General features: G+C 50.1%; 1 pseudogene across 1 annotated transcript in view; it reads left to right on the forward strand.

The window, feature by feature from the left end:
• LOC148477783 (uncharacterized) overlaps nt 1-20,294 on the forward strand; it is a 35,864-nt pseudogene that overhangs the window by 6,803 nt on the left and 8,767 nt on the right. The window contains exons 2-5 of the transcript XR_015872471.1: nt 2,392-2,477; nt 5,629-5,769; nt 19,437-19,628; nt 20,092-20,215. The product of XR_015872471.1 is annotated as an uncharacterized LOC148477783 (transcript). The remainder of the gene's footprint in view (nt 1-2,391; nt 2,478-5,628; nt 5,770-19,436; nt 19,629-20,091; nt 20,216-20,294) is intronic.

Here is a 20,294-nt window from a genome sequence, read left to right on the forward strand (position 1 = left end):
GGAGGTTCGCCTGTCCCTTGCTTGGTGGTTACAGACGACCCACCTCAGCGAGGGAAGTCCGTTCTGGGTTCCAAATTGACAACGGTCCTGTTGACAACGGACGCCAGTCTTCGGGGCTGGGGAGCAGTTTCGGGTCCACATCTGTTCCAGGGCAGGTGGACGCCGACAGAAGCGGAGCTTCCAATCAATATCTTGGAACTCCGTGCGGTCTTCAATGCTCTCCAGCAGGCACATCGGTTTCTCCAGGGTCACCCGGTACAGGTCCAGTCGGACAACGCTACCACCGTGGCCTACATAAACAGGCAAGGAGGAACCCGAAGCCGGGCGGCTCTCGTAGAGGTGTCTCAGATCCTGGTTTGGGCGGAGCGCAATCTTCCGGCCATATCAGCGGTCTTCATCCCGGGAGTGCTCAATTGGGAGGTGGACTTTCTAAGTCGCCAGGACGTTCATTCGGGGGAATGGTCCCTACACCCGGACGTTTTTCAACTACTGGTGGATAGATGGGGTCTTCCAGAGATCGACCTCATGGCGTCCCGGCACAACAACAAGTTGCCGGTGTACGGGTCTCGCACAAGAGACGAAGGGGCGTCTCTGGTGGATGCTCTGTCCGTCCGGTGGACGTTCTGGTTCGCATACCTGTTCCCTCCGGTCTCCCTTCTTCCACGGGTAATCCGGAAATTCAAACAGGAAGGAGAGACGCTCCTGTTGATAGCTCCCGCGTGGCCCAGACGGCACTGGTTCTCAGACCTTCAGGGTCTGTCCGTGGACAGTCCTCTGCGGTTGCCGCTACGACCGGACCTCCTGTCTCAGGGTCCTTGTCGTCACCCGGACCTGACTCGGCTGTCTTTGACGGCGTGGCTGTTGAGACGGCCATGCTGAGGTCCCGGGGGTTTTCCAACTCTGTGGTGCGTACCATGTTGCGAGCTCGTAAACCGTCTTCCGCGAGGATATACCATCGCGTGTGGCATACGTTCTTCCAGTGGTGTCGACCGAGAGGTTATGCATCGCGGGAGTTTCGTCTGTCTCGGATTCTCGCCTTCCTGCAAGCGGGACTAGATCATGGGCTTCGCCTTGCTTCTATGAAGGTACAGGTTTCGGCCCTGTCTGTCTGGTTTCACCGTAGGATTGCTACAATCCCGGATGTGCGCACCTTTATGCAAGGTGTTGTCCGCATTCAGCCGCCCTTTGTTCCACCTGTGGCGCCTTGGGATTTGGCTGTGGTCCTGAGGGCTCTCCAAGGACCGCCGTTTGAACCACTGGGATCAGTGGATCTTAAATGGCTAACAGCTAAGACTGTTTTCCTTCTGGCTATTGCTTCGGCCAGACGTGTTTCTGAGTTAGGGGCTCTTTCTTGTAGACCCCCTTTCTTGGTTTTTCATGGGAACAGGTAAGTACTCCGCACTCGGCCCGAGTTTCTTCCCAAAGTTGTTTCCCAGTTTCATGTTAACGAGGAAATCGTTGTTCCGGCCTTTAACTTGCCGGGTCTTTCTGTGGGTGAGGCCTCTTTGGATGTTGTGCGGGCCTTAAGGACTTATGTTGACCGCACTTCTTCGTTTAGGAAGTCGGACGCTTTGTTTGTCCTCTATGGCTTCCGTAAAAAGGGTTGGCCTGCTTCAAAGCAAACTTTGGCAGCCTGGATCCGTATGGCTATTTCTGAAGCTTATCTTCATGAAGGCCTGCCGGTTCCTCCTTCTCTGAAGGCTCATTCCACTAGGTCTGTGGGTCCTTCGTGGGCAGCTCGACGTGGTGCCTCTGCAGTCCAGATCTGCAAGGCTGCTACGTGGTCCTCTGTCCATACCTTCGTGAGGTATTACAGGTTTGACACCTTCGCCTCTCAGGATGCTTCCTTCGGGCGGCGGATTCTCCTTTCTGCACAGGAGCGTACCCACAAGGATACTGCTTTGGGACATCCCCAAGGTATCCTGTGGATACCCTATGGACCCTGAAGTAGAAATATGAGATATGGTAAGAACTTACCCTTGTTATCTCTATTTCTACGAAGTCCATAGGGTTCCACAGGACTCCCGCCCTGTCGCACCTGTGCTGCAGATGGGCTTTGCTCTGGTCACCGGTTTTTCCGTCTCCCTCTGGTGAGAATGTGATTCTTGTGTGTGTCCAGATCTTTTTTCTCTCTCTTCCTTCTCCTCCTCCGGCCTATGGTTTGGTAACTAACTGAGGTGCCTTGGCTCGGGGGCGGGGTATAGGAGGGGGACCTAGTGCATCCTGGGAGGCTGAAAGCTGAACTCTCTGGTGCCCTGCGACTGACGTCACACCTATACCCCAAGGTATCCTGTGGAACCCTATGGACTTCGTAGAAATAGAGATCACAAGGGTAAGTTCTTACCATATCTCATATTTTTTCAAATTCTAACATTTGGTATCCACTTCTAGAAATCCTGCATTTGCTCTTTGGCAGCAGTGTATCCTGGACACAATTCTGCATCTGGACTGCAGCAGCGACAGCCTGTTAGAAACAGGTACGAGTTACTATTTTTATTTTCTATTTTACAAATGTGGAGTGTCTGAAGGGCTGGGGAGTGGGTATTGGTATAGGAGTATGCTATAGGTTAAAACTCTGCCTAGGGTGCTAAGATATCTTACACAGTCCTTCAATTAGTCGTTGTAACGCTTTGCTGGCTGGACTGTGGGTCTCATTCAGAGCCGCTCGCGAGCGCTGTACGCTCGCAAGCGGGTCGATGTTACCCAAATGCGCATGCGCACGACTGAGGCGCCTCCGTCGTGCGCATGCGCGAGACCCGGCGAGCGACGGGGAAGTCGTCGCTCGGGGTCTCGCACCAAAGTGGGCGTGCTGTCGATGGTGAGTGACAGCACGCCCCCTTTGGTGGGCATGCCGGGGGCGTGACTGCCCAGACGGAGGCGTTCCCATAGGAACGCCTACCGTCTGGGTCCGGCCCCACTGACATCACTAGTGATGTCAGTGGGCGTGTTTTTGGCTCTGATAGAGCCAAAAGCACTCCGGGCTTGCGGCAGACGAGACTCTACCGCAAGGGTCTCGTCACAAGCCCGATGGTCTTGACCATCGCGACCATCTTTTTGGCCGCTCGCATAAGCTGTGGGAGGTCACCCACAGCTATGCGAGCGGCCAGGAGGCCGCACCATTTTCAGCTAGGCTGGCCCTGATTTAGAGCGAGCGCTCTGGTCAGAGCGTCTGGCTCTGAATCAGGCCCTGTATGCAGGAGCTATTCAATTATTGCTGTGATCGGGTGTGAATGCCCGTATTTCAGTTTGCAATGTCCTGATGTGGTGAGCAGAAATCCGCGAAAAGTCCGTTGTTTGGGCACACAAACTGCGGTTTAAGAACACTACACAGTACTTTGGATGGATTTAGCTGCTTTACACGGCTTTGACTGTGGGTATGGGGGTATATGTGCTGGACATGAGGATGTATAATATGTGCCCAGGTCTGTATGTGTGAGGTGTAATGTTGGGCAGTGACTGTGGGTATGGGGGGTATATGTGCTGGACATGAGGATGTATAATATGTGCCCAGGTCTGTATGTGTGAGGTGTAATGCTGTGCAGTGACTGTGGGTATGGGGGGTATATGTGCTGGACATGAGGATGTATAATATGTGCCCAGATCTGTATGTATGAGGTGTAATACTGGGCAGTGACTGTGAGTATGAGGGTATATGTGCTGGGCATGTATAAGGTGTGCCCAGGTCTGTATATATATATATATAGGGGTTTACTGCTGGGCAGTGACTGTGGGTATGGGTGGATTAGTGCTGGACATGAGGATGTATAATATGTGCCCAGGTCTGTATGTATGAGTGTGTAATGCTGGGCAGTGACTGTGGGTATGGGGGGTATATGTGCTGGATATGAGGATGTATAATATGTGCCCAGGACTGTATGTATGAGGTGTAATGCTGGGCAGTGACTGTGGGTATGGGGTTATATGTGCTGGACATGAGGATGTATAATGTGTGCCCAGGTCTGTATGTGTGAGGTGTAATGCTGGGCAGTGACTGTGGGTATGGGGGGTATATGTGCTGGACATGAGGATGTATAATATGTGCCCAGGTCTGTCTGTATGTATGATGTGTAATGCTGTGCAGTGACTGTGGGTATGGGGGGTATATGTGCTGGACATGAGGATGTATAATATGTGCCCAGATCTGTATGTATGAGGTGTAATGCTGGGCAGTGACTGTGAGTATGAGGGTATATGTGCTGGGCATGTATAAGGTGTGCCCAGGTCTGTATATATATAGGGGTTTAATGCTGGGCAGTGACTGTGGGTATGGGTGGATTAGTGCTGGACATGAGGATGTATAATATGTGCCCAGGTCTGTATGTATGAGTGTGTAATGCTGGGCAGTGACTGTGGGTATGGGGGGGTATATGTGCTGGATATGAGGATGTATAATATGTGCCCAGGACTGTATGTATGAGGTGTAATACTGGGAAGTGACTGTGGGTATTGGGGTTATATGTGCTGGACATGAGGATGTATAATGTGTGCCCAGGTCTGTATGTGTGAGGTGTAATGCTGGGCAGTGACTGTGGGTATGGGGGGTATATGTGCTGGACATGAGGATGTATAATATGTGCCCAGGTCTGTCTGTATGTATGATGTGTAATGCTGTGCAGTGACTGTGGGTATGGGGGGTATATGTGCTGGACATGAGGATGTATAATATGTGCCCAGATCTGTATGTATGAGGTGTAATGCTGGGTAGCGACTGTGGGTATTGGGGGTATATGTGCTGGACATGAGGATGTATAAGGTGTGCCCAGGTCTGTATGTATGAGGTGTAATGCTGGGCAGTGACTGTGAGTATGAGGGTATATGTGCTGGGCATGTATAAGGTGTGCCCAGGTCTGTATGTATAGGGGTTTAATGCTGGGCAGTGACTGTGGGTATGGGGGGTATATGTGCTGGATATGAGGATGTATAATATGTGCCCAGGACTGTATGTATGAGGTGTAATACTGGGAAGTGACTGTGGGTATTGGGGTTATATGTGCTGGACATGAGGATGTATAATATGTGCCTAGGACTGTATGTATGAGGTGTAATGCTGGGCAATGACTGTGGGTATTGTGGGTATATGTGCTGGACATGAGGATGTATAATATGTGCCCAGGTCTGTATGTATGATGTGTAATGCTGTGCAGTGACTGTGGGTATTGGGGGTACATGTGCTGGACATGAGTATGTATAATGTGTGCCCTGGTCTGTATGTAGGAGGTGTAATGATGGGCAGTGACTGTGGGTATGGGGGTATATGTGCTGGACATGAAGATATATAAGGTGCCCAGGACTGTATGTATGTGGTGTAATGCTGGGCAGTGACTGTGGGTATGGGAGGTATATGTGCTGGACATGATGATGTATGATGTGTGTCCAGGTCTGTATGTATGAGGTGTAATGCTGGGCAGTGACTGTGCTGTATACAGTATATGGATATATAATGTGTGCCCAGGTATATTATTGTGTATCTGTGACTGAGTAGTCTTTATAGGAAATTATTACAAACACTGACCAAGACTGTATGGCTCAGGGAAAAGAGGAGGACTTGGGAATAACTCAGTACATGTTATATATGCAAATATGATACACTATGTGATGTTTAATTTAATTTTATATATGTATTTCTAGACAATTGAGCTTTGAACAACGTCAATTTCACGTGAGGATGAGCTCTGCCGCTGATCACTGAGGATGGACAGGGACAGGAGTCACGTGACTGAGAGGATAGTAAATCTCACCCTGGAGATCATCTACTTAATGACAGGAGAGGTGAGGGGTTCTGAGAACGTCACAGTGGCATCACTTTTGCTGATATTATTAAACAGTAAACTGATGGGAGAGGTGAGGAATTCTGGGGCACCACCTGTGACCTCCAGTCCTAGAAGACCTCTGTGATTCCAGACTCTGGTTACAGAGATGGCACACCCGCATGGCTTTGTTGATTATATTCCTAAACCACTTGGTATATCGGGAATGTACAGTGAGTGCAAAAGTAGCCATCCTACTTCATATTCATTATATCTATATGTTACAAATGACACTTAACTCATAATTCATTATTTGTCTGCAGTTTAAAAAAAATACCTGATTATTATGTTTGAATAAGTATTCACCCCCTGCAGACTAGTACATGGTATAACCACCTATTGTTGCAATAACAGCTGTTGGTGGTTCTACCAAGTCTAACGTACCCAAGTCTGTTGGGTACGTTACTACCAGGTCTGCACACAGTTTGGGAGTGACTTTTGCCCATTCTTCTTTTCAGATTTTCTCCAGGTGACTAAAGTTGGTTGGATGAGGCTTTGGATGCAATTTTCATGTAGTGCTTCAGATTGTCAACTGGACTGAGACCTGGACAGTGACTTGGTCATTATAGAACATTCACCTTTGTGTTGTAGAACCAGTGTTGGGTTATCCTTGTGCTTGGGATCATTGTCCTGCTGCATGGAGGAGCTCCCAAGCTTTAGTTATCTAGCAGACTGAAGCTGTGGTCCTGTAGGAGCTCCCTGTATGTTGCACCATCCATCCATCCTTCCTTCAGTTCTGACAATGCCCAGTTCTCGCTGAAGGAAAGTGCCCCTGCCCCATGATGCTGCCAGCCCCATATATCACTGCTGGGATGGTGGCTACTGAGGAATGGGTCGTGTTAGGTTTGCGCCTTACATAGTGTTTTGAATTTAGGACAAAGAGGCTCCATTCTTGTCTCCTCTGACCACAAAACCTTGTCCCACATTTTAGGTGGATGACTGACAAACTGGATTGAGTTTTTCTTTAGTAATGGCCTCTTTCTATCCACCCTCCCATACAGGCCATTTGTATGCAGAGTTCTTGCTATATTTTGCTGGTGCACCCTCATTGCAGTCTCAGCTATGAGCTTTAAACTTACACTGAACTTTGTTGGATGTTCATGTCCAGGCAGTGCCTAGATGGTAGGATCCAGCCTCCTTCCCCCCCCCCCCCCCCCCTATACCGCGCCCACAGACTGAGGCAATTCAGTTTGTCGTTGGTGTCCAGCAGGAGCTGGATCCCCGTTTACACAGTGGGTCTACTTTTAAGCAGCCCAAGCTTTATTTTGTTTTTTCTTTGATCTGGTTTTACTGAAGAGCATTGCTGCTCCATCACCCCTCCGCGACGCCACGACTTCAGCCCCAGGCTTTGGTACTTACGGCAGGGCACCGGGGAGCCTGGCTAGCGTGGCTCCACGGGCGGACACCAGACTGCAGTCAGGACACAGGACAGGTAAGGCGGGTTCCCGCTTGTGCGTCTTACCTCCGGTCTCAGGAGACAGACCGGAGGTGCTGATATAAACACCGGTTCGTCTGGGACTCCACTAGACCACCAGGGCATAAGATGATACGGTGCAGGGAATAAACAGAGGCCAGGGACCCGGTGGTTTATGACGGCATAGGAGAGGTCGGCCCTCTCCCTGCGACCCCTCCCCCAGCTCAGGACGTCATTACACTGTGGTCTAACACACTGCTCAGTGCCATATTGTGTGTTCTACTGTTCTTGCAGCTATGTCTAGCAAAGGCAAGGGTAACAAGCAGCCTGCTGCTCCTATACTGGTCTCTTGCAGGTCCTGTTCAGCAGGATTAACTCAGGAGGATTTAATTCAAAATGTTCTATGTGCATCTTGTTATACTGCCCCAGACCAGTCAGTCCCTCCAGCCCCTGCTCAGGAACGTTTCTGGGCTTCCTTTTCACAGGTGTTGGCTAAAATTGCAGACCGCCTAGCAGTCCCTGCGGTAGCTCCCCCTATGGGATTGCCACAACAGGTACACCCACCGATACCAGTAACTCCTATGCCTCCTCCATGGGTAGACATGCTCTCTACCTCAGTGCATAGTCTAGCGGCTACTTCTACAGCTTTTCAACAAATGTTGCAAAGTGAGTGGCCCTTACACAGTATAACTATTAAACGTGCTGTATTGTCCTCACTGGAAGAGCTTCAGTCTTATTGAATGTACCTGCACCAGTGAGGATTGTCAAATCAAATCTTCAAATAGAATATGCAGAGCCCAATCCTAAGACAAAAGAGCCACTCTTTAAGCGACAGAAAGTGGTTTTGGCGGAATTCATGGGGTCAAGGGGTCAGACTATTCCCATACGTGGACGACCTCTTGCTGTTACCAAATAATTGATTTAAGATGAATACACATCAAAAAAAGGGGAGCGCTCATAAATTATTCCATGAACACATACATATATATAATATAAAATGTATCAACATAAAATTATCATAAAACACAGACTAAAATAAAACTATCTCTCAAAAACCAGACCAGATCCAACTATATAATTATAAGGTCTTAATCTAGTGCAGGTATTTAGAAGATTGAGACAACTTGCAAAGAAGTATAAAATGTTTGCCCCGTTTGTATAGGAGATTAGGAGTAGTCCACCTGTATCGTTGCACAGATCAAGTCCATTATTGGAGTCCCCAGGTACACGTCAACCATGTGTTCATGTGTTGAAGAATCTCCATTGATAGAACTGAAGACTTAATTAGCGTATATCCAAATTAATTATGCAGAAGTGTGTCAAATAGAGCAGAAGTTGCAAGTCCTGTAATAGGGATAACGCCAGCAGCAGAATTGTAAATGTTAAAGGTCCCGGTATATTTACCCAGCTTGCTCCCAACAGACGTTTCCTCAGGGTAACGCTGGTCTGGTCTTTCCACGCTCCGACTGCTGCTAGTAATCCACGGGCAGCACAGACAACAACTGTGCTTGTCCCAACAGGTATGCTTGAAAAACAATCACTCCACATCACTTGGTTCTTTGATGGATTGGCATTATTTTCTATTCAGTATTTATTTAAATTGTAGGTGTCACACAGCGCTGTTATTCATTTAGTTTTGATGTACTTGGGTGCGCCTGGGGCACTAGATGTCCAGGTACAGCTGAGGCTGTTCTAATGGTGGGGCATTTCTGCCTGACATCGCTTGGGTCTTGGACTATCGCATCACAACTTGGGCAAACGTATAGTGTAGTACTGTTCCTATCAGTTAAATTCTGATACGCCCCTTTGGGGAGCCTATTAGTATTATTATTAAAGATTGCAACTTTTTAGCTCTAAGAATGCAGTATTCTCAGTACTCAGTAATATTAGGCATGCTGCGATAGAGACTTTGGGCTCAACTGGTGCGGGAATATGACAGTAAATTGTCTTCGCTTAGCACCAACTCTTCCTTAAAATGAGATTGCCTTCTCATACATGCGTAGTAGTGTATGTAGTGATGTGTGTCCTAAATTTATATTGTATTATGCCCATTCCTTGTATGAATATTTTCATAATACTCTTGGAGAAAAGCTTTTAGACCCATTACTGGGGTTAGGGTGTCTACAGGTCTATCCCTCCTTTGATTGCGATCACTAATATTTAAGCTTACATGGTTCTCCATAGAATTGTCTTGTCACAGACTGACCAGAGCTAACTCAGCAGGATAAGTCTCAAATGCAGTAGTCACATGTGAGTTCCAATAAGAATCTAGAGAATCCGAGTTTTAATCCTCCCCAGGTCCATTTTCATAGACTGCAGTTACAACTGCTATTTCTGCAGACCTGAGGGCCACCCTCCAACCGTTTAGGCAGGGGCAGGCCTGGTTTGACTTATATTGGCGGGCATTAAGTAAAACTTGGTGGGCAAGTTCCAGTGTCAAATATGTGGTATAACTTGAGCGGTACAGTTAATTCTTACGCTATGCTTCCTGTGACTCTGCCTCTTTTGCTTATAAGCACTTCACCATACTGTTACTGTAACGATGCGTACTCTACATTCTTGCGAGAAAAGACAGTTTAGAAGGTACTGTAATGAGTGGCCTTTCTATCTTAAGCACACAGAATGTTAGTTTTCTACAGCATTTTCTACTGCAACATCTCCAGGCTGCAGTCCGAGCTGTAGAACATTGGGTCTTAGACCACATAATGAATTTATTGCTACTTTCCAATACCTGACTAGGCTGGTTGCCATGAGATGTGAAAGGTCAGTGAAATTCTACGAAGAGACTTGGACGTTCACAGGTAAGTGGACTTACCTCACTATTGCCTCGGTAGATGATCTAAATAACGCAAATCTGACATTGCACAGACAACATACCTCCCTCTCACAGTACCTGTTCATATCTGTGGACTCTTCACTTTATAGCTTTCCTAGCGTGTGGGTCCATAGTTCCAAGACAGCATTATTCCTACTTCCAGGAGAGATACGGCTTCTGCCTCTTCTGGGTTGTTCGTTACTCCCTACCACCTTACCAGAGATGATATCACGGATAGGTGTGAGCACTGTTGACTGAGGCTCTGTCACATGTTTTGAAGTCTCTGGTTCTAGTTCCACTCCTCTGAAAAGTTGTGTCCTTTTTTTCATGCTTCTTCTAGTAGCGTTATTCCTCACCTTGGGGAACCGTTATTCTTAGACAGGAATTGTTATATAATTCAACTTTCTGCCAGGTGAAAGAACCGTAGTTCTCTCTTCAGAGCGCAAGGTTATCTCGCAGTGCTGCTTCGTGATGCCTGTCACTTGTTTTTGGAGGCTTCTTCTGATTCATCTCTTAGGCTGGACTAGAGATTAGCGACACTATTACTCTAGATTATGTTGTGGTTCTGCTACATTCTGGACTGCCACGCAGTAGATCTTACTAGTTTTATTATTCGGGTGTGTTGACACTTTCATGACTCCAATGGTGTCTGCTCATATATAACCTTGTTTTCCTTGTCGCCCCTTGGTTCTTCTTGGGACAAGAGCAGTTACTCCCATTCTTATCTCCAGAGATCCTAGTTGGTGTATTACAGCCAGTCCATAGCTTCGAGACATGGACTGCTCGCCTTTCAGGGCAACCTTCTTGGGTGTCCTCCTAGTGTTCTAACCTCACAGTATTGGGTGCTTCCCTATATTGGTAGTTCTTGCAGATGGCTCTTGTCTGTGGTCTGTTGGCTAGCTCTACTTCTGTTTTTACTTTAGGGTTCTCACGCATCCGTGATTCTTATCTGCTAAGGTATCCTGGTTGTTTCTTACTATGTTTTGGGCCAAAGTCGTCTGTCGTTTGGGTTATAATGAGATTTTTTTCTTATCCGCGACTGCCAGGGCTCGCTGAAGGGATCTGGTTGCTGTCTTAACCATCTGTTTTCAGAATGGGCTGTCTGAGCTTCTGCAAGGTGTTTGTAGTCTCCACCTCATGCCCTGTGGATCTTCTCTCGTTTGAGACCTCGAGATTGTCCTGGACGACTGTTCTGTACTTGACTCTGGCCTTCATGTATACTCTTCTGCTTGAAATATATGTGGATCGGAACAGCTCTAAATGTGTATATTTCTACTTCAGGGTCCATAGGGTATCCACAGGATACCTTGGGGTATAGGTGTGACGTCAGTCGCAGGGCACCAAAGAGTTAAGCTTTCAGCCTCCCAGGATGCACTAGGTCCCCCTCCTATACCCCGCCCCCGGGCCAAGGCACCTCAGTTTAGTTTGGTGCCCGGCCGGAGTCGGGTGCACCTGTTGGAGTGGGGGCTAGAAGAGCCCCTGAAGCTTTTTCTTCATGCAGCTGTGGCTGCACATCTGGATGAACAGCATGGACTGTCAGTCCTGACGTCCATGCTGTCTTCCCTACACCCCGCCGGTACCAGAACGCCGGTACTGATCCGGGGATGCTGGTGGGCGTCTGGGGTCACAGCTAGCGGTGACCCCAGATGCTCCGGACCATGGCCGGATTCAAGGGGGACAGAGGTAAGCAGCGGGGTCCCGCGGTGGGTCCCCGCTGATCACATGGTCCTAAGTCCCCAGGCAGGGGGCTCCCTGGGGACTGGCTGCAGCGTGGAGCCAGGCGACCAACCTGCGCTTCCACTACCCCCTGGGACAGCGGACCGCAGCAGAGCGGTAGCGCTGCGGCGTCCCAGGGGTTAAATGCATGCCAGGGGAGCGCGCCTTCCCTGTCTCACAGCCGGCGCCTCCCCCGCTGCACACAGCCCTCTCTGCATGCTGCCGACTGGTCCTGTGGCAGCGCTCCTCCCCCAGGCCAGCCTCCTCTCTGCTCCTCGGCGGCCATCTTCTCCAGAACGCATGGTGAACGCTGCTGGAAGCGCTGGACGGAAGCATCGTGGTCTGGGTCCCCCCGCATACCTCTCCTCCGCTGTGGCTCAGGTCTGTGTATGCAGCGCTGTGTCCTACCAGGCCCTGTGTCTGTGTAGTTGAGTAATCAGCGCTGTTAGTGCAGGAATTGTTATTTCTCTGCATTGTATGTGACTGTGCTAGCGCTGCCTGTAACTTTTCTTCTCTAAACTGTCAGCTTTATTACTGTCCCTGTTCTTCTGCTAAAGCCCTTGCGGTGCAGTGCTGCAGGGTGGTCTCTCGCCTATTTAATACTTAATTGGTGAGAGAGGTCACATACGTGGTGCCATCATGTCTGAAAGTGATTTTCCCCTCCGGCTACAGTGTACCACGGGCAAAGTACCGTTAGCGGAGGGGGAGGGTAGCGCGGAGGGCCTTTGCCGGCAGTGTTTGTCCATGGCGCGGCCTATTACGGTTACAGCACCGGTACAGGAGCCGCCCTGGGCTTGTTTCGCTCAGGCGTTAACAGCTTTAGTGGGCCAGTTAGCTCCGCAGCCCGCGTTTACTCCGATGGGTTTGTCCCAGCAGTCTGTGGTGTCGTCACCCATGCAGGGGTTCCCACGACAATTGGTGGTACCCCACAGTCTCCCTATTTCCCCGCTCCCGGGTTCTCAGGAGCCAGCGTGGGTTAACTCCCTGACGAGTTCTGTACAGCACTTGTCGGATGTGTTGCAAGGGGAGTCTGTGATGCGGCCTCATAAAAGGCCGGTGGCGTCTCTGTCCGCTCCTTATGAGGATGACGAAGGGACGTCTGATGATGGGGAGATTCTGGATCCTTACGATCAGGAACCTCTCCATACTAAGGACGCTGATGCTAAGTCCAAAGTATATATTCCTGGACTTATTCGGGCGGTCCGCACAGCCTTGGTGATTGAGGACGAAGTTCCCCCAGCGGCTAAATCTAAGTATGCCTTTTTCAAAGATGTGAAGGGCGATGCCACAGTCTTTCCTCTTTCGGGTCAGTTGGTGGACCATTTAGAGGAGGCGTGGAAACAACCTGGCAAAAGATACCAGCCGCAGAGACGCCTGGCGGTGGCTTATCCGTTCGCGGATAATTATTTTGCTAAGTGGGAATCCCCTCCACAGGTGGATTCTCACGTGACCCGTCTTGTCCGTAGTGCCACATTGCCGATGCCATCCATGTCCTCCCTTAAGGATGCTACGGACCGCAAGGTAGAAATCTGCCTGAAGTCCGCTTATTCCCTTGCAGGGGGGGCAGCACGGCCGGCTATGGCCATTTGCTGGGTTGCCAGAGCGATGGAGCGCTGGGCGGATTCATTAGAGGCTTCTTTTGAATCCGACTGTCCGGCCGAACAGTCGGAGTTGATTGGCAATCTCCGTGATTCGGCCACCTACATCAACGAGGCGGCTCTAGACATTAGTACTCTGGTGTCTAGAATTTCTTCAGCAGCGGTGGCTGCTCGTCGCACCTTGTGGCTGCGATCCTGGAAGGCGGACGCAGATTCCAAGAAAGGTCTGGAAGCGTTGCCGTTTACCGGAGAAGTTCTCTTCGGTCCGGATCTGGATAAGATTGTGGCCACGCTGGCGGCAGCCAAATCTGCTTGTCTCCCGTCGGCCGCTGCTCCTTCTGGTTCGGGACCATCGTCCTTTCGGTCATCTAGGGCCCAGGGCAGGCACAAACCACAGTCGTTTCCTCGACAGGCTGGCCCTAAGAAATCGGTCAAGCCCCGGAAGCAGGCATGGAGTACCAGACGTCCGGCCCCCAAGCCAGATGACAAGCCTGCGGCCTGACGGTCCGGGCCTCCCTTTGGGGGATCCCAGGGTGGGAGGCCGCCTGCTACAGTTCGCCCAGTGTTGGTCGACCACTACGACAGACACTTGGGTTCTGGAGGTGGTTTCCCACGGATACGCCCTCTCCTTCCGGCACAGACCCCCGGCTCGCTTCTTCACCACGGGTCTCCCATCAGACCGGAACAAGGCTACGGAGCTGCGGAAGGTATTGCACACTATGCTCCAGGCTGGAGTTATAGTGGCTGTTCCATTCTCCCAGAGGGGCCAGGGTTTCTATTCAAATCTATTTTTGGTACAGAAACCCAATGGGTCATATCGTCCGATTCTCAACCTCAAAGCACTCAACAAGTCTTTGCGGGTCCCGAAGTTTCGGATGGAGACCCTACGGTCCATCATTCTGGCGCTGGAACCTGGGGACTACTTGGTGTCATTGGACATACAGGACGCTTACCTGCATGTCCCTATTCTTTTGCGCCATCAACAGTTCCTCAGGTTTGCAATCCGCAGCGACCACTTCCAGTTTCGGGCGTTACCTTTTGGCCTGGCAACAGCACCACGTGTTTTCACCAAGGTGATGGCGGTCATGGCGGCTTCTCTGCGGCTGCAGGGAGTCCGCATGTTGCCGTATTTGGACGACCTCTTATTGGTGGCAGGATCTCCAGAGCTCCTGTTACGCCACTTGGACCTGACCATTGCACTGCTGCAACGGCACGGCTGGCTAATCAACTGGCAGAAGTCCACTCTAATCCCGTCTCGGAGGATTCTGCATCTTGGAGCCTTATTGGACTCGGGACAGCAAAGGATCTTCGTGACGGAGGACAAGATCTCTGCTTTACAGTCAAGGGTGCGCAGTTGCCTGCACAGCCGCCGGGTGTCCTTACACTCGGCGATGAGGTTACTGGGCTCCATGGTGTCGGTGTTCGACATGGTGGAATACGCCCAGTTTCACTCCAGACCTCTGCAGCACCTGATCCTGTCCAAGTGGAACGGGCTGACTCAGTCTCTGAAGTCCCAGACGATTGTGCTCACCCAGGAGGTTCGCCTGTCCCTTGCGTGGTGGTTACAGACGACCCACCTCAACAAGGGACGTCCGTTCTGGGTTCCAAATTGGGTCCTGTTGACAACGGACGCCAGTCTTCGGGGCTGGGGAGCAGTTTCGGGTCCACACTTGTTCCAGGGCAGGTGGACGCCGACAGAAGCGGAGCTTCCAATAAATATCTTGGAACTCCGTGCGGTCTTCAATGCTCTCCAGCAGGCACAGCGGTTTCTCCAGGGTCGCCCGGTGCAGGTCCAGTCGGACAACGCTACCACCGTGGCCTACATAAACAGGCAAGGAGGAACTCGCAGTCGGGCGGCTCTCGTAGAGGTCTCTTGGATCCTGGTTTGGGCGGAGCGCAATCTTCCGGCCATATCAGCGGTCTTCATCCCGGGAGTGCTAAATTGGGAGGCGGACTTTCTAAGTCGCCAGGACGTTCATCCGGGGGAATGGTCCCTGCACCCGGACGTTTTTCAACTACTGGTGGACAGGTGGGGTCTTCCAGAAATCGACCTCATGGCGTCCCGGCACAACAACAAGTTGCCGGTGTACGGGTCTCGCACAAGAGACGAAGGGGCGTCTCTGGTGGATGCTCTGTCCGTCCGGTGGACGTTCCGGTTCGCATACCTGTTCCCTCCGGTCTCCCTTCTTCCACGGGTAATCCGGAAATTCAAACAGGAAGGAGGGACGCTCCTGTTGATAGCTCCCGCGTGGCCCAGACGGCACTGGTTCTCAGACCTTCAGGGTCTGTCCGTGGACAGTCCTCTGCGGTTGCCGCTACGACCGGACCTTCTGTCTCAGGGTCCTTGCCTTCACCCGGACCTGACTCGGCTGTCTTTGACGGCGTGGCTGTTGAGACGGCCATGCTGAGGTCCCGGGGGTTTTCCAGCTCTGTGGTGCGTACCATGTTACGAGCTCGGAAACCGTCTTCCGCGAGGATATACCATCGCGTGTGGCATACGTTCTTCCAGTGGTGTCGACCGAGAGGTTATGCACCGCGGGAGTTTCGTCTGTCTCGGATTCTCGCCTTCCTGCAAGCGGGACTAGATCATGGGCTTCGCCTTGCTTCTTTGAAGGTACAGGTTTCGGCCCTATCTGTCTGGTTTCACCGTAGGATTGCTACAATCCCGGATGTGCGCACCTTTATGCAGGGTGTTCTCCGCATTCAGCCGCCCTTTGTTCCACCTGTGGCGCCTTGGGATTTGGCTGTGGTCCTGAGGGCTCTCCAAGGACCGCCGTTTGAACCACTGGGCTCAGTGGATATTAAATGGCTAACAGCTAAGACTGTTTTCCTTCTGGCCATTGCTTCGGCCAGACGTGTTTCTGAGTTAGGGGCTCTTTCTTGTAGACCCCCTTTCTTGGTTTTTTATGGGAACAGGGCAGTGCTCCGCACTCGGCCCGAGTTTCTTCCCAAAGTTGTTTCCCAGTTTCATATTAACGAGGAAATAGTTGTTCCGGCCTTTAACTCACCGGGTCTTTCCGTGGGTGAGGCCTCTTTGGATGTTGTGCGGGCCTTAAGGACTTATGTTGACCGCACTTCTTCGTTTAGGAAGTCGGACGCTTTGTTTGTCCTCTATGGCTTCCGTAAAAAGGGTTGGCCTGCTTCAAAGCAAACTTTGGCAGCCTGGATCCGTATGGCTATTTCTGAAGCTTATCTTCATGAAGGCCTACCGGTCCCTCCTTCTCTGAAGGCTCATTCCACTAGGTCTGTGGGTCCTTCGTGGGCAGCTCGACGTGGTGCCTCGGCAGTTCAGATCTGCAAGGCTGCTACGTGGTCTTCTGTCCATACCTTCGTGAGGTATTACAGGTTTGACACCTTCGCCTCTCAGGATGCTTCCTTCGGGCAGCGGATTCTCCTTTCTGCACAGGAGCGTCCCCACCCTTAAAGGATACTGCTTTGGGACATCCCCAAGGTATCCTGTGGATACCCTATGGACCCTGAAGTAGAAAATATGAGATATGGTAAGAACTTACCCTTGTTATCTCTATTTCTACGAAGTCCATAGGGTTCCACAGGACTCCCGCCCTGTCGCACCTGTGCTGCAGATGGGCTTTGCTCTGGTCACCGGTTTTCCGTCTCCCTCTGGTGAGAATGTGATTCTTGTATGTGTCCAGATCTTTGTTCTCTCTCTTCCTTCTCCTCCTCCGGCCTATGGCTTGGTAACTAACTGAGGTGCCTTGGCCCGGGGGCGGGGTATAGGAGGGGGACCTAGTGCATCCTGGGAGGCTGAAAGCTTAACTCTTTGGTGCCCTGCGACTGACGTCACACCTATACCCCAAGGTATCCTGTGGAACCCTATGGACTTCGTAGAAATAGAGATAACAAGGGTAAGTTCTTACCATATCTCATATTTTATATATCTATAACAAGTTTTACTGCCAGGCGGGCTGGGATCTTAATGTCAGCGGCTGTTGCAGCTTCCTGTTTTTAGAATCTGGTTAGGTTCTCGAGTTTTGTTATTGTGTTGTTCCCTTCTCCTACGGTTTCCTTGTTGGTTCTTTCTGCAACCAACGGTCAGGGTTGGTCTTTATTCAGCTAACCTTAGAGTGTTCTGATGATTCTCGTCTCCTGTTGTCAACTAGGGTCGTCATTCTCCTGTTCCTTTCAGCTTATGCTGTATATTTGTGGAATTCTGGGACTGTACAGGGAGGAGTTCTGATTCTTTCCTGAGCACTACGGAGCTTGGACCTCAGCTCTTGCTTTTCCAGTTGTCCTAGAGTTTAGTTTTTGGTGGTCCCTGTTTGAATTTGGCCGCAGGATCTTTAAATTTCTCTGCGCTTCCCACCCAGGAGGGAAGCTTTGGGCCATCCCCAGTGTCTTGAGCTCCAGTGCCCCCTAGTGGATGAAGAAGAAAACAGGATTTTGGTACTTACTGGTAAATCCATTTTTCCGATTCCGCAGGGGACACTGGAATCCTACCCAGCGCTGCTTACCTGCCTTCTTGTTTTGGTTTGTTCTATTACAGTTCTATCGCGGCAGCCTTAATTGGTGATGTGACTGCATGTTTTCTCTGCAGTGGGTTATTCGGTTTCCTTTAGTCGGACTTGGTCTGTTCTGTGGACTTCTCCTTCTCCTCGTCTTCCTGTTGTCCTCCGTCTCTTCTCGGGCTCAGTTTCTTAACTGGGGCTGATGGGGCATAGAGGGGGAGGAGCCAGTCATACTTCTAAATTATTTAAAGTGCCAGGCTCTACTCTACCACCGTCTATACCCCAGTGTCTTGAGCTCCAGTGTCCCCTGTGGAATCAGAGAAATTGATTTACCGGTAAGTACCAAAATACTGTTTAATGGCAATGTGAGAGATCCCCCCCCAAATCATCACCATACAACAAGGTGTTTCCTCCTGCCATATCCCTCACATCCCACCCACCTTCTCTGTCACTCCTCAATACACCCTCTGTTCATCCTCCCCAGTAACTAAGGATGAAGTCACTGCTCTCATCTCATCATATCACTCAACTTCTCCGTTCCCTCTCCCCTAATGCATGTCCTCCTTTATCTCCCCTCCTCAGCCTGTCTCTCCCTACTGGTACATTTCCATCCCCCATGTAACACGGCTCCTAAATAACAACTATCTTTAGCCTCAACCTCTCTTTCCTATTACTGTACTAATTCTCTTACGCTATGTGCCAATTGCTGATGTCATTTTCTGTCCTGTCACTCTTTTCTGAGCCCAGCAATCTGGTTCCTGCTCTCCTCATTTCTGAGGCTGCTCTCACACACAGTATTTCATGGTCTACTTACAGCAAAGCCTAAAGCCGGGTACACACTAGACCACAGGTTCTCTAACTCTGTCCACAGGACCCCAAACAGTGAGTGTTTTTTAGGTCTCCTCACAGAGTCACAAGTGAAATAATTAGCTCCACCTGTGGCTCTTTTAAAATGTGTCAGTGAGTAATGACTACACCTGTGCTCCTGCTGGGTAACCTGGAAAATATGAACTATGTGGGGCCCTGAGGACCGAGTTTGAGAACCTCTGCACTAGACAGTGTCTAGTGTTCCTGACATCTTCAGCGAAGGGACCCGAAGGGGTAGCTGACATCAGCAAGTGCATACACACTCTCTAACGACATTCCCCATTGGACCTGCAGGTAGGACCAACGGAGGATGTCGCTGACGACTCGCGGTAGCGCGCATCATCAGCGACTTAGCAGGTACACACTAAAAGATGTGCCCAATATGTTGCTTCAATCCGCCGAATCGGACGACCAATTGTCTAGTGTGTTACCCAGCATAAGGTTCACTTGTAGTCACAGCACCTAGAGAGCCATTGGTAGGTCTAGGCCTGAGGTATAGAGTCTCAGATAATAGCATCTGTCCCACAGTCTTTATACATTAGAACATATTACATGCCTCACAATAAGTTATTTATGGCAGGAACTGTAGAAGAGGTGCTATATACTTCCCAATGTGCTATATGTAGGAAACTAACAGATAGAGGTGTCATATTTGTAAAATAAACTCCTTGTATATTATACACAATAAACTTTAAAAAAATCCATATAGATGAAGTTTAATTTAGCCTATTATTGATGTATCTCATTACATAGGATTACACAGTAGTGAAGAAGACATCCGGTGAGCAAGTAACACCCAGAAGGCGTCCATGTGTGTCAGGAGGATGGAGCAGGACCCAGAGCCCCATCACGGTGCCTCCACCTCACTCACTGATACATGAGAGAGACAATGACCAGAAGATCCTGGAACTCACCAACAAGATCATTCAGCTGCTGACTGGAGAGGTGACTCCTGGGAATGGGACATTATACAGTAACACCGGGGGATGTGTCTGGGTGATGACTGGAGAGGTGACTGCTGGGAATGGGACATTATACAGTAACACCAGGGGATGTGTCTGGGTGATGACTGGAGAGGTGACTGCTGGGAATGGGACATTATACAGTAACACCAGGGGATGTGTCTGGGTGATGACTGGAGAGGTGACTGCTGGGAATGGGACATTATACAGTAACACCAGGGGATGTGTCTGGATGATGACTGGAGAGGTGACTCCTGGGAATAGGACATTATACAGTAACACCAGGGGCTGTGTGTGGGTGGTGACTGCAGGGAATGGGACATTATACAGTAACACCAGGGGATGTGTCTGGTTGATGACTGGAGAGGTGCCTGCTGGGAATGGGATATTATGCAGTAACACCAGGGGATGTGTCTGGGTGATGACTGTATCATTGTGTGTGTCAGGTTCCTATAAGGTGTCAGGATGTCGCTGTCTATCTCTCCATGGAGGAGTGGGAGTATATAGAGGAACACAAGGGTCTGTACAAGGATGTGATGATGGAGAATCACCGGCCCCTCACCTCACTGGGTAAGAGGAGACTTTGTTTTACTGTAAAGTATAGAAGAGTTTTGAAGGCCGACACATACACAGCATCTGATAATCATAC

The sequence above is a fragment of the Taudactylus pleione genome, unplaced genomic scaffold, assembly GCF_031769625.1.
Source record: "Taudactylus pleione unplaced genomic scaffold, aTauple2 ptg000689l, whole genome shotgun sequence".
NCBI lineage: Eukaryota > Metazoa > Chordata > Amphibia > Anura > Myobatrachidae > Taudactylus > Taudactylus pleione.